The 14,815-nt window shown below is 36.6% G+C and overlaps 1 long non-coding RNA gene across 2 annotated transcripts in view; it reads right to left on the minus strand.

Moving 5' to 3' along the window:
• Nucleotides 1–11,450, minus strand: part of LOC137638375 (uncharacterized) — a 42,525-nt gene extending 31,075 nt beyond the window's left edge. For both annotated transcript variants that reach the window (XR_011044124.1, XR_011044123.1), the window contains exons 1-2: nucleotides 11,375–11,450; nucleotides 3,363–3,525 (exon numbers count right to left, since the gene is read on the minus strand). This is a non-coding gene — a long non-coding RNA (uncharacterized lncRNA). The remainder of the gene's footprint in view (nucleotides 1–3,362; nucleotides 3,526–11,374) is intronic.
• Nucleotides 11,451–14,815: the final 3,365 nt, after the last annotated feature.

A 14,815-nucleotide genomic window follows, 5' to 3' on the forward strand; every position in this document is an offset into this window, starting at 1 on the left:
TTTTTCATAACTCTGACCATCCTTTGCATCCAGATCTTCACAGAATGTACCATCCTGTACTGTGAACGTGAAAAGATTAATTATTTTAATGAAGTTAACATGAACAAATATTAAGGAAAGGATAATATTAAAACAATTTAGATGAATTATAATAATCAAGTTAGGATATGTTGCTTAACCCTTTTACCCCCGGGGTATTTGGAAATTTCCAACCCTTAACCCCCAGGGGGTTATTTTTTTCCCAGAACATTTTGCAGTATATTTTCTTTAAATTGCTCTAACAGCCTTAATTTTTGTCATAGAGAGGTCAGGTTGGTCTCATTCTCTTTGAAAATGCCTGAATTTTCTCAAAAAATTATCAATAAATATGAAAAACTAATTTTTATAGCATTTTTTTGCAAGGACGTACCGGTACGTCCATGGGGGTAAAGGGATGGCTTTTGTGAAACGTACCAGTACGTCCTTTGGGGGTAAAAGGGTTAAATGTACGGTCATATGAGAACGCGGCTGCATACAGTTGTCTATCCTCCCCTTCATCCAGGAGGATAAGGGAAATAATTCTGAACAAACTTATTGCTAAGAAACGTTGCTTGATCATGTGGCTCAAATGCATCTATCGTCCGGTCAAGCACATACCAGAGTAACTGCTGCACCCTAAGGAAGAGGTAAAAAGCCAGTCGATCTTACCTTCCCTTCTAAAATCACGTCATAACTGTCAATTTTTAGGCCCAAAGATGACTATTTTCAGCTAAAAATCAATTACCACATGACTTTCACCTTTACAGTGAGCCCTCGCTACTTCGCGGTTCGACCATCGCGGATTTTTTTCATAACGCATGTATATACATATATCGCGGATTTTCCGGAAATTTCGAAAATACCGCGATGTGACCGATGGTGCGAGATTGGAGAAAGTAAGGAAAATTGAATCATGATTGATTTCAATATAAATGAAACTTTGAGGAGCAACAAAGATATCATTTGTTAGAGAGATAGAGAGGGGTAAGGAATGGGAGGTAGTGAAAAGTAGCCCAGAGAGAGAGAGAGAGAGAGAGAGAGAGAGAGAGAGAGAGAGAGAGAGAGAGAGAGAGAGAGAGAGAGAGAGAGAGTGCGTGTGTGTGTGTTGTTTTAAATGTAATAAACAAAAAAATTTTATAGGTTATGACACATTGGTGCTTATGTAATATCAACTGTATACTGTAGACGGTTTGAATAAGTTAAGAAATGGTATAAACGATACTTTGTTAGTGTATCCGTACACTCTCAAGAGCGGCAGCTAGACGTCAGCTGATCTAATCACAGCCAAAAGTAAAACAAAAAGAAGTCAACAATACTCAATTTTTAAAACGCACCCGAAATTTAAAAACAAAAGTACACGCTTTCTTAATGTGCAATTAACTATTTAAAGAGAAACAATTTTCTAGAACAAAATGATGTTTCCCAAAAAATAGTGGTTTGCTGATGAAATCGAATGCCGTATTTTTAGCAACGATTGAAATGGATGTAAAGTCGGCATAATTTTTTCGCTTCGTATTTAATTGACACTAAGAAAACTAATTTTAGTTTCTTCATCTATATGTAAGTATTGTATAACACGAAGAGAGAGAGAGAGAGAGAGAGAGAGAGAGAGAGAGAGAGAGAGAATCAGCTGTTGTAATGAATGCCGTGTTTTTCTTTCGTGAGAATTTCATCGCCACAACTAAAACAACAACATACTGTACTGAACTTTACAGTATTATACAGACTACTGTAATATGATAAAGTAAAATATTTGTAATAACCTATTTTATATGAAATGGGGCAATTTTTTTTGTTTAAAATTTACATTTACGTACGTAAGACAACTCTCTCTCTCTCTCTCTCTCTCTCTCTCTCTCTCTCTCTCTCTCTCTCTCTCTCTCTCTTAAAATGTTTTCCTGCTTTGCTACGTATGTATGATTTTATATAGATACGGTAAATAATATTTGTAATAACATTTTCTAAAAGCTTTTACTGTAATATCATTATTTATCACTTTCATCATGCGCGTTAAATGCCTTCGTTTGTTTACTGAGCGTACTTTATGACGCCGTCGTTTCAGGCGGCGTCATAAAGAAAAACATTTCATTTGGAAGTCCTAAGAAAAATTAAGTAAAACATTAGTAATAACAAAATCAACATACTGTACTGAATAATCACTATAATCGATGCAAAAACTAACCTATACACAGATGTGTAAATGCGTTTGTTTCTTCATTATGATCAGAAATAAACGTAAACAAAACAGTGGTTGCCATTTTTTATCGTGCTTTATGGCGTGTTTAGGAAACGCATGATATAAAATCACCTTTAATATTTGTGCCTGTTTTAGTTTAGGGTACTGTAGTACATGCATTAAGTGTTCTGTACATTAAAGGGTAGTTTGTTAACAGTACTACGTACAAGGGAAGGTTTTAAAAGTCTGAATATACATGTTAAATAAATACGTAAATATGGTGTCACTACTTCGCGGATTTTCACCTATCGCGGTCGGGTCTGGAACCTATCTACCGCGATAAACGAGGGCTCACTGTATACAAATTCCAGGCTTGGGTTAAAAAAAGAAGAATGGATTATTAAATCTTTTACCCCTAGGCTACTTGGAAATTTCCAACCCTTAACCCCCAAGGGGTTATTTTTTTCCCAGCACATTTTGCAGTATATTTTTTTCAAATTGCTCTTCTAACAGCCTTAATTTTTGACATAGAGAGGTCAGGTTGGTCTCATTCTCTTGGAAAATGCCTGAATTTTCTCAAAAAATTATCAAAAATATGAAAAAACAGAATCTTATAGCATTTTTTGCGAGGACGTACTGGTACGTCCATTGGGGTAAAGGGATGGCTTTTGTGAAACGTACCAGTACGTCCTTTGGGGGTAAAAGGGTTAAAGGAAAATGCTTCATCCCTTACACATCAGGCATATCATCAACCCCTACCTCAAAGTAATTCACTATACTGTACCTAAAAACCGTAATTAATCCCTATAACAATACTGTATCACTGTGCCGTACTACAGTAAATACAGCACTTGATCTGTACTTATTCACATAGTATACTGTATAAATCTAGAATACAACTATGCTAGTCATCAAATACTAGAAAATATTTTAAAAATCACCACAATGTAAAGTAGAACACAAACCTTATCTTGCAATGAAATTTATGGGAAAGAGAATTAAAATAAAGTGGTTCCCAATTCAACAAATATAAAAAAATACATCATGGTTATCTAGTATTGTACAAAAGCAATAAGAAATTTCTATTTTAAATAGGATTTAATCGCTAAATGTATATTTTCATTGAAAGAATAAAAACATCAGCTACTTACTGATCGATTATATTTACCTGTTCTTTCTTCAGAACACCGAATACACCGTTATTGAGCCATCATAAAAAATTAATGTTCTTGCAAACATTACTTGTATGTTCCTTTCCAAAACTAGCTTGGGTTAGGTCACTTCACTTGCATAAAAGTTCATATCTTGCTGGATCATATTTAACAAGTAACCTGGAATATAAAGAAAAATTAGAAAATGCACATACAAAACAGCTTAACCTTTTTACCACCAAAGGACGTACTGGTACTTTTCACAAAAGCCATCCCTTTACCCCCATGGACGTACCGGTACGTCCTTGCAAAAAAATGCTATAAAAATTAGTTTTTCATATTTTTTGATAATTTTTTGAGAAAATTCGGGCATTTTCCAAGAGAATGAGACAAACCTGACCTTTCTATGACAAAAATTAAGGCTGTTAGAGCAATTTAAAGACACTATACTGCAAAATGTGCTGGGAAAAAAATAACCCCCTGGGGGTTAAGGATTGGAAATTTCCAAATACCCCGGGGGTAAAAGGGTTAAATGAACAATAGCATAGTACAGTATTAATGTGGCTTATGAGGGGCCGTATATATTAGCATAGCATAAAAATAATTCCAAGAATATACAAAAAAGCCTTTATTAAATTATACCACTAACTTTTTGATGACTAATTTCCTCTTAAAGGGTTAAATATTAAACAATTTTTCTTCATCTTCTGATTTTATGGGATTTAGAGCAAAAAGGCTTTTCTTTATCAGCCACATGACCGAATATAAATTTGTGGTATTAAATATGAAAGGAGATTTATCCACACTAAATATATGACATCAGGATAAATAATTACAGTACAGTTTTACCGACTCTTTTCATTACTAATCATTATTCATCCAGATGGGTTAGCAATATTGAATCACGTAAGGTACTGTACTACTAACTAATGGCATCCATAACACTTCCATAAAAGATATTCCTTAGTCACAAATAACCAATTTAATGTATAGACTAACATTGGGTTTTCCAAGTCTTGAAACTCTGGGGTCATTATGAAGAGTATTTCAAATAAAAAATATCCATGAATCAAAGGGACAACCAGAGAACCAACCAGGAAACCAAAAAAGATAAAATTGACATGACTTGGTAATAAACCTAGTCACGAAGTTGGATAGATGTGAGAGAGGCAAGAGAGCGTGCTGGAAATAGGAATGAATGGCGAGCGATTGTGATGCAGTTCCGGTAGGGCCTGCTGCTTCCTCCGGTGCCTTAGATGACCGCGGAGGTAGCAGCAGTAGGGGATTCAGCATTATGAAGCTTCATCTGTGGTGGATAATGTGGGAGGTTGGGCTGTGGCACCCTAGCAGTACCAGCTGAACTCGGTTGAGTCCCTGGTTAGGCTGGAGGAACGTAGAGAGTAGAGGTCCCCTTTTTTGTTTGTTTCATTTGTTGATGTCGGCTACCCCCCAAAATTGGGGGAAGTGCTTTTGGTATATGTATGTATGTATGTATGTATGTATGTACGAAGTAACCAATTCAATATATAGACTAACATTGGGTTTTCCAAGTCTTGAAACTCTGGGATCAGTATGAAGAGTATTTCAAATACAAAATATCCATGAATCAAAGGGACGACCAGAGAACCAACCAGGAAACCAAAAAAGATAAAACTGACATGGCTTGGTGATACATGGGCATCAGAAACTACTACATATGACCCAATAGATTCTTGTTTAAAATTTCAGCAAAATTTATAGGATATTAGATCTATTAATGAAGCACTATAGCAAAATAATCCTAGACTACCCTGCTATCCTTCTTGAAGGGAAAAACAACAAGTCTATTGCAGGATATCAAGTGTAAATTATAAGAGATTCTGGTCTAGAAATGCTATAGTCTACTTTTGGCACAAAATCCTTCAGTCTCATCTTTTCAAGAAAAAAGCTCTCAAACAACCGAAGGAAATCCATACAGAGCCTGAAATAAAATCAATACTACCAACATATAATAACCACGAATGGGAGACTTTCTCAATCAGAGAAAAAGAAGAACAAGGAATCTATGATTGTGAATTTGCCCATCATACAGTATATGGTTAGTGATCAGAATATTACAGAATTAATGTAGATAGCTACAAAGGCTTCCATTAAAATGAACTTCTCATTTATTTCTAAGGGGAAATGTCTTAGAACAGACTGTCAAATAAAAGATTATCTCGTTGGGAACTTCCTAGTATAATTTTCAGTGAATCTAGATTTGAATTTTTAAAATATAAAGGGTTACAAAACTATACCCTTTCCTAAACGTTGCCTTCCTGATATTCTACAATATGAAAACTCTCAAGCTAAGATCCCTTGATTAATGAAGCTGATTTCAAATACATTTGGTCCAAGGAAAATTTTTTAAAAGGCTGTCTATGAGAGTTTACAGTATGTAAAAGGCCAATACTAAATGCAGACTTGAATTATTTAAGTTTGTAAAATGCCATGTCAACTTGTGTAGTCTTTGCCTTCAAAGTCTAGATACGGCACAAGAATAAAATTCCTCATAAAATATCCTACTTATCAATCATTCTAAATGGATCCTCTATCTGCAGATCTTCCACATATATGTCTAAACATGTATTCACGAAGAATACTATGAAATAATATCTGATAAAAAAGCATTGATGGCATTTCATCAATCCATGTTACTCTAAGGAAATCGGTTAGTTTATTAATTGCACTGTATTTCCGTAAATTCGGTGGAAAGCATAGACGTCCAGGCCAGCCCCTGGATATTAAAATGCATCCTCTAATGACACTGCCTGATCCAGAACTGGTGATCAGGAACTTTGGAGCTTCTTGTGGAGTCTCGTCACAAGGAGGCAGATCATTGGGATGCAAAAATAAGTCAATAGGCTCCTCACCCCTTGAGGATTAAAGGACTATTCCAATCTGACCACTTTTCCTTGTCGACTTAGGGTGTCTACGATAACATTACTTTTATTGGGAATGACTATTCCCGACAATTCGACTGCTTTCTTCAGTGCCTACTCATTAGCCAGCATCGCCAACTTGATGAGGTGCTTTGAAACATACAGTACTGTACTTCCTTTCTTTTTGACATATACTACTACAGGTGGTGTTGTTGCTCATCCAATCAACAGAGTGACCAATCAGATCTTATTAGAATGACTGCAGTGTCAAGAACGCTGCTTTCAGATCCAGAAGGTTGATGTGCAGGCTTTTTTCTTCTTGTGACTAGCGACCTGCGATGAACTGGCTCCTTAAATGGACACCTGAACTTTCTTTTAAAACATAGAAAAAAAGAAGCAGCACTGGTGAAGGGCACTCCTTTCGAGAGATTCATATCCCTCAGCCATCCATCTTGATCAGACATCACTTCTTGTTTCATTGGTGACCATCATTTCCTCAGACATCACTCAAGTGACTGCTGATGTAAACTGCAGTAAGGGATGAGTTTCTCTGATGATGACAGATGATCCAGTAAGTACTGCTGACGTGCTGGGAAATGTTAATGGCGTAGAAAATGGCATGCTACTCCTGTGACTCTTGGAACCCAATTATAAGATGGAAAGACTTGTCCACTAACATCTTTTGATATTCCATCCTCTGTTAGGGTATGATGCTGAATTTTTCTAGATTTACCACGATCCCCAGATCATGGCAGAAGGAGAGAAGTTTGTTCTGATGTTGAAGGAGTTGCCTCCATGAGAATGTAAGGATTAGCCAATCGTCCAGGTATATCAGTGGCCGAATCCCATTGGCATTCTCCAAAGCAGATATGCTTGTGAAAACTAGAATGAATACTTAGGAGGCAGTCAACTCTCCACAGCACAGAACTTTTAACCCTTTTACACCCAGGCTCTTTGGAAATTTCCAACCCTTAACCCCAAGGGGGTTATTTTTTTCCCAGCACATTTTGCAGTATAATTTTTTTAAATTGCTCTAACAGCCTTAATTTTTGTCATAGAAAGGTCATGTTGGTCTCATTCTCTTGGAAAATGCCTAAATTTTCTCAAAAAATTATCAAAATTATGAAAAAAAAAAAATTTATAGCCTTTTTTTTGCAAGGACGTACCAGTACGTCCATGGGGGTAAAGGGATGGGTTTTGTGAAACGTACCAGTACGTCCTTTGGGGGTAAAAGGGTTAATTTGAAGATTGATGAACAGGGATCTGGGAACATGCATCTCTCAGGTCCAGAGAGCTTATAATCATTCTCCCCGATGGCCATTCTTACTGTGCTTGCTATATCAATCTTGAATACATTTTGTTATATAAACTTGTTCATGGTGGAAGGGTCAATTGCAGGTCTCCAACCTCTTGTTGATTTTTCCATTAGGAATAGACAACAGTAGAAGCCTGGAGACCCATCCAAGACTAATTGTATTGCATCTTTTCCCATCATCTTTTGGGCTTTTCCTTGAAGAATCGCATCTTTCTGAGAATTCTGGTGGTATGACGACAATCTTGCTGCCACAGTCTGAGCGAGAGGAGAACGAGAGTTAGAGAACGGGAAGTGGTATCAGTGTCTGAGGACCTCCACTGTCCAGTTCTCTGCCCTGTAGTAATGCCCTTTGCCTACCATAATGGGTTATAGCTCCCCTTCTACCCATTCCCCTTATGCACTGGGCAAAACAGGGATGTGAGAGTTGTAGTGAATCCATTGCTCTTTTAATAGACTGCATTGTTGATACCCTAGCTTTTTGAGGTATAGGGATCTACTTAAAGGATGGTTTTAAGACAGTCATAGCTATATTTATTGGGGTTGGTCCTGGTGTTACAGATATATAAAAAATGACAGCACAACGGAAAAGTGAGTCCTTGGTGGAGTTCCTCTACTTTTCCGCCGTTCCTTCTACTTCTTTGTGTGGAAAAAAAAAAGAACCGAGCTCTGGCTAATTAGGACGTTTCTCGAAGCCAGAGCCTCTAACCTAAGGAAGGCCATAATTTCCTTAGGACATCGCCCATGTCTGCATCGTCATTTCAAAGAACTATGTCTTAGGTTCACCTACAGGAGAATGGGTACAGTACTGTACTTGTGTCTTTATGGAAGACAGGTAAACGCAAATCGCTCTGGGCTTGCCTTAAGGTTACATAAGTATCGTCATCCTTTGTCGCCTTCCCTTTGGAGGACACCGACAGCGAAGGATCAGAAGCCAGAGTTCAACCAGGAGAATGATGGGGCCCTGCGGATTTCTTATACAACGAGGATGACTCAAAAGGAGAAGAATCTGATTTGCTTGGTTCTCTCTCTCTCTCTCTCTCTCTCTCTCTCTCTCTCTCTCTCTCTCTCTCTCTCTCTCTCTCTCTCGTCTTTACACCAAAATATTTATACTCCTGCCACTAGGAGGACAATGACTTACATTTCTCATATGACGGAGACTGTAAGCAGTCATGACCTCTGCATAAAGGGCACAGCAGATGGGAATCTACACGGACAACTTGCTCATGACTGTTACGCACCGCCTGACAAATATTCCTGGGCATGACTGCATGCCTAAACATGGTTTCTCCATTTAGTAGGTAGTAGGTTGGCCAGGGCACCAGCCACCCATTTTGATACTACACTAGAGAGTTATGGGGTCTTTTGACTGGCCAGATAGTACTACATTGGATCCTTCACTCTGGTTACGGTTCATTTTCCTTTTGCCTATACAGTCCCACACCGAATAATCTGGCCTATTCTTTACATATTCTCCCCTGTCCTCGTACACCTGACAACACTGAGATTACATAACAATTCTTCTTACTGTACTGTAATTGTTCAGTGGCCACTTTCCTCTTTGTAAGGGTAGAAGAGACTCTTTAGCTGTGGTAAGCAGCTTTTCTAGGAGAAGGACACTCCAAAATCAGACCATTGTTCTCTGGTCTTGGGTAGTGCCATAGCCTCTGTACCATGGTCTTCCACTGTCTTGGGTTAGAGTTCTCTTGCTTGAGGGTACACTCGGGCACACTGTTCTATTTTATATCTTATTTCTCTTCCTCTTGTTTTGTTAAAGTTTTTATAGTTTATAAAGTGATATTTATTTTAATGTTGTTGCTCTTCTTAAAATATTTCATTTCTCCTTGTTCCCTTTCCTCACTGAGCTATTTTCCTTGTTGGAGCCCCTGGGCTTATAGCATCCTGCTTTTCCAACTAGGGTTGTAGCTTAGCAAGTAATAATAATAATAATAATTACATTACTTATACAGCCTGAAAAAGAAAATGTAAAACTAAGAGCCAAATGTGGAACACTTAGCGCACATATATACGTCTTGGAGGCTAAAGTCAGTCGTTATTCGGTTAGCTGACAGGGAGGGGCGGGACTCCTCTACCCTCCAGAAACTACCGACACCTTGTTGAAAATCTTAACACCCAAGTTCCAACTTTGCTGATATCATATCCATATTAAACGACAAGCGTTTGTACTCATGTAGGAACAAAATACAGATTTGAATAAAAGTCTATATTACATAAGATTTCAGTTGACTTAAGTTTACTTCTGTGTGAGAGACAATCTTTTTCAGTACAGTACATATTGTATGAATTGATTTCAACTACAGTATGTAGGCAAATCTCAAGCTGTATCAAATTCAACCTAACCTAACCTTACCTAAGAGAGCTGGGTATTCTTACGGGGAAGAGAGAGAGAGAGAGAGAGAGAGAGAGAGAGAGAGAGAGAGAGAGAGAGAGAGAGAGAGAGCTACACCTCTCCTATAGTAACCTCTTAGGACGACACAGCTTTAGGTCGGTGGAACACAGGAATAATAAAATAAAGGAAACTTAAATAACCTGGTCACACCCACTTAATATAGATTAAAAGGGCATGGCCTCATTACTTAACACTTTTACCCCCAGGCTATTTGGAACTTTCCAACCCTTAACCCCCAGTGGTTATTTTTTTTCAAGCACATTTTGCAGTATATTTTTTTTTTAAATTGCTCTAACAGCCTTAATTTTTGTCATAGAGAGGTCAGTTTAGTTTAGTCGGTGTCTATATTTTATGCTCGCTGGAGGAACTGGCCGCTGATATACAAAGGCTCCGAAACCTCCAACACACAAGACATGACCTAATGAATGAAATATACATTTCAGGGGAAGAGGATCCCCATATTTTGTGCAATTTTTCGTGGATTTATTATGCGTCCCAGAGAATAACGTATATATAAAAAAAATTAGTTTTACCATTAATCATCCATTCGCCAGTAAGTCTCGCCTACCCTAAACCCATGGTTCCCACTGACTGGCCCCATTACTGTAGGATATATTGGGGTATATCTTATTAACTATTTATTTGCAAGGGAAATAATGGTTGGAGCCTTTGTATATCAGCAGCCAGTTCCTCATGAGTTAAGAATGGACATCAACTTACCTAAACTTTTCCCCCTAACCTAACCTACAAGCTATGTCCTTACCTACTTAGGAGCCTTCGTAGGGTGACGGCCAGATCCCGTCGAAAACGGGAATATTCTGAACTGTGGCCGTCGTTCTAAAAACGATTTCGGCGGGAGAAGCTAAATTAAAAAAAACCACCTAAGCTATGCTAAAAGTTGTATCCTTACCCAGGGAGGCTTCGCCCCTCGGACCCCCCCTTACCCAACAGTTTCCTTACCTACGAATACGACGGGAGAAGCTAACTTAAAAAACCCACCTAACCTATGCTAAAAGCCATGTCCTTACCCAGGGGGCTACGCCCCCCCCTGGACCCCCCCTTACACAATCATATTTAAGATCCGCAGACCATTTCCAAACGTTGTTATTCTATACAAGATAACAGTCGGAGCGATAATAAGCAAATTAGGACGCTTGGCCGTAGCACTATAAACTACCCCCTACTTACCTAATGCCGTATTCTAAGTTAGCCATAAGTGTACATGCAGGTGTCCGCTATCCTACATACACCACAATTTGGGACAATCATTAATAGGACATACGGAATTATAGCTCTTAAATTTCACACACAAAATCCCAAATATATGCATTTCATTTAAATTACGTTTCAAGCATGTCCCTAGGAATTACGCAGGATGCTGAAAAGGGCATAAAATACCAAAATTACCTAATGACCAGGTTAAAGTTGAATTAAACAGCGTGGCTTTCTCACCCGGCACTCACTTTGTTTACATTTATAAGCGTCGTCTGTTGAACAACAAAGTGGTTTAGGTTGCGTTCTGTTTTAGAATTGAGAAATGTTATACATATATTCATTGTATTATTCAAACTACTATTACATGTTATAATATTAGTAATAAAAATAATAATATTAAAACATCTTTATTGATATTTTCCAGAATGATATTTATTTTATAGATTGTTTGTTATGTTTTGGTCTAATAATCTGTTCAGGTTCAGGTTCCTGGTTCATTCCTGGTTCCTTATTACTCACTCCGCAAAATAAGTGATAGGTGCAAAGCCTCTAAGCTTATTCTTATTATTGTTAATAAGTTTATATTACCTGTGCCTTAAATAAGTTAATACCGTAATGTGATTCTCAATCTTTACTTTTATTCCCTTCTACCTTGAAATTGAATAGGATAACACCTTGCTATCATCAGTTTTGACTTCTTAAATTCTTCTTTTATATGCATTGCCCTACCTATAAATGCAGCTAGACCCCTGCTAGGATTTTTCAGTGTACCTAATCTTATGTCTACATTCATTAGCTGTCCTAATTTTGGACATAGAAATAAATGTTCAGTAGTATCTTCTTCATCTTTGCACAAGTCACACAAATTATCTTCATCCATTATAGAGTACACTATAATTTTTCATTTATGGCTGACATAATTTCATAGCTTAGCTTATTGTTCAATCTACGTACACATGGAAGAACAATATAAAAATCAACCAATTTTGATTAAATGTGCATTATATTATGAATAAATGACCAATAGAACATCAAATTATGATTTATAATCCATATGAAAGAGATTAGTTATTCCAGTGCAACAGGAAACAATTGTGTTGATACGTATGCATAATTATTATTTAAAAACACATTCACAGTACAGTATACATTAATGTATTTGCTTTCCTTCATACATTATTATATGTCTGATATATTTAAAATGGGTTCCATAAGTCAGCATAGCATTTCATAAGCCCCCGTGTTAAGCTCGTCTAGTGGGAAGGTTATGTGCTGTGATTGGTTGCTTTGATAATGACGTCATTAACTATCGAGCTCGTAATTGGTTCTTGACTCATGACGTCATTATTCATAGCTATTATTGATTTTTGATTGATGACGTCATTATCCATAACTCATTGTATTTACTTAAATACAGAAAGGAGAAAGGTGTATGCATTATAAATGTAAGAATACTTTAATTGAATGTCTTTTAATTAAACAAAAATAGTTTAACAATTACAGTTTTCTGCGTATATGGTATTACAAAATATTCTCGCCTTATGCATTTATAGCGGGAAATATCTGTTGTCTCATTGGCTGGTTGTATGTGACGTCAGACACTCGTATTCATGAATAAAAAAAAACCTATACGTATTTTAGACTACCTATAGCTTAAAAAATTGAATTTCACAAAAAATAATCTTAGTAATATTATTAATTTCAAAACAAAATAAATAAAGAATCTTATTAAAGGCCGTAAGTTAGATAAATAAGTCATATTCGAAGGAATAATTGACTGTTCTTTTGGCTACGATGTTAAATGTGTGTGTGTTCGTTTGTGGGTAAAGCCGTAGAAAAACCTATACGCATTTTAGATTAATTAGAGCTTGAAAAAATAAATTTTACAAAAAGTAGTCTTAGTAATACTATTAATTTTAAAATTAAATAAATAAGGAATCTTATTAAAGACCGTAAGTTAAATAAATAAGTCATGTTCGAAGGAATAATTGACTAACTTTCTGGCTACGATGTTCTATGCGTGTGTTCGTTTGTGCGTGAAACGAAGGCAATAACCAATCAGAGCTGAGGAAGATATAGCCAATCAGAGGACTGGAATGTACCACCCAGAGTAACGGGAGCTTATGAGTTGCTGTTGGAGGAACCTGCCCAAATACCCGTAAATTTACATTAAAACGCTTATGAAAACAAAATACGTCATTAACTAGAGCGTTTGACCGAAATGGCTCCCGTGAATATGACTTTTTCGTCAACAGCAGCTCATAAGTCGGAGGAACCCTCTTGCCTTATGCATTTTTAGCGGGAAATATCTGTCGTCTCATTGGCTGATACTTCCTCTGCTGTGATTGGTTTTAGTATGTGACGTCAGATAATAGTATTTTATGAATGAATTCGATTCGGTAGGAGTGAAATATCTATACGTATTGCAGATTATTTAGGACTGATAAATTATAGTTTCCTGTAAAAATAAACTTTAAATATAATTAATTTACTAATCAAATAGATAATGAATCTTATTCAATTGCTTAAGCTGAATGGATACGTATTTTTGAAGGAATAATTTATCTACGAATTGGCTACGATGTTAAACAATGTCACCTAGGGGTAAAAAAACCTATACGTATTTTAGATTAATTAGAGCTTCAAAAATTATATTTTACAAAAAAAATCTTAGTCTTAATATTAATTTTAAAATAAAATAAATAAAGAATCTTATTAAAGTCCGTAAGTTAGATAAATAAGTCATATTCGAAGGAATAATCGACTGACTTTCTGGGTACGATGTTCTATGCGTGTGTTCGTTTGTGCGTGAAACCAAGGCAATAACCAATCACAGCTGAGGAAGATATAGCCAATCAGAGGACTGGAATGTACCACCAAGAGTAACGGCATCTTATGAGTTGCTGTTGAAGAATCCTGCCCAATTACCCGTAAATTTACATGAAAACGCTTATGAAAAACAGAATAGGATGAAAAAAAAACGTCATTAGCAGCTAGAGCGTTTGCGCGAAATAGAATCCCGTGAAGCTGATTTTTTTGTCAACAACAGCCCATAAGTCGGAGGAACCCTCTCGCCTTATGCAATTTTAGCGGGAAATATCTGTCGTCTCATTGGCTGAGACGTTCTCTGTTGTGATAGGTTGTAGTATGTGACGTCAGGCAATAGTATTTTATGAATGGATTCGTCTCGGTAGGAGTGAAGTATCTATACGTATTGCAGATAAATTAGGACTGATAAATTATAGTTTCCTGTAAAAATAAACTTTAAATATAATTTATTTACTAATAAAATAAATAATGAATCTTGTTCTATTCTTTAACCAGAATAAATATGTCGTCTTTTAAGAAATAATCAACCAAGTTTTGGCTACGATGTTAGACATGAGGTGTGAGTTTGTAAACAAATATAACAACCAATCACAGCTGAGAATATACAGCCAATCAAAGGACTGTAATATCCCGCAAAGAGAGAGTTCCTACGATTTATGAGCTGTTGTTCGAGAAACCAGTTACTTTATTCAATTAAAAGCTCAAAAGCTTTACCACTATTTATTTGTTTGCCAACAACAGCCCATAAACCAGAAGAATCTCTCGCCTTATGTATATTTAGCGGGAAATATCTGTTGTCTCATT

The sequence above is a fragment of the Palaemon carinicauda genome, chromosome 3 (genome assembly GCF_036898095.1).
Source record: "Palaemon carinicauda isolate YSFRI2023 chromosome 3, ASM3689809v2, whole genome shotgun sequence".
Taxonomy (NCBI): domain Eukaryota; kingdom Metazoa; phylum Arthropoda; class Malacostraca; order Decapoda; family Palaemonidae; genus Palaemon; species Palaemon carinicauda.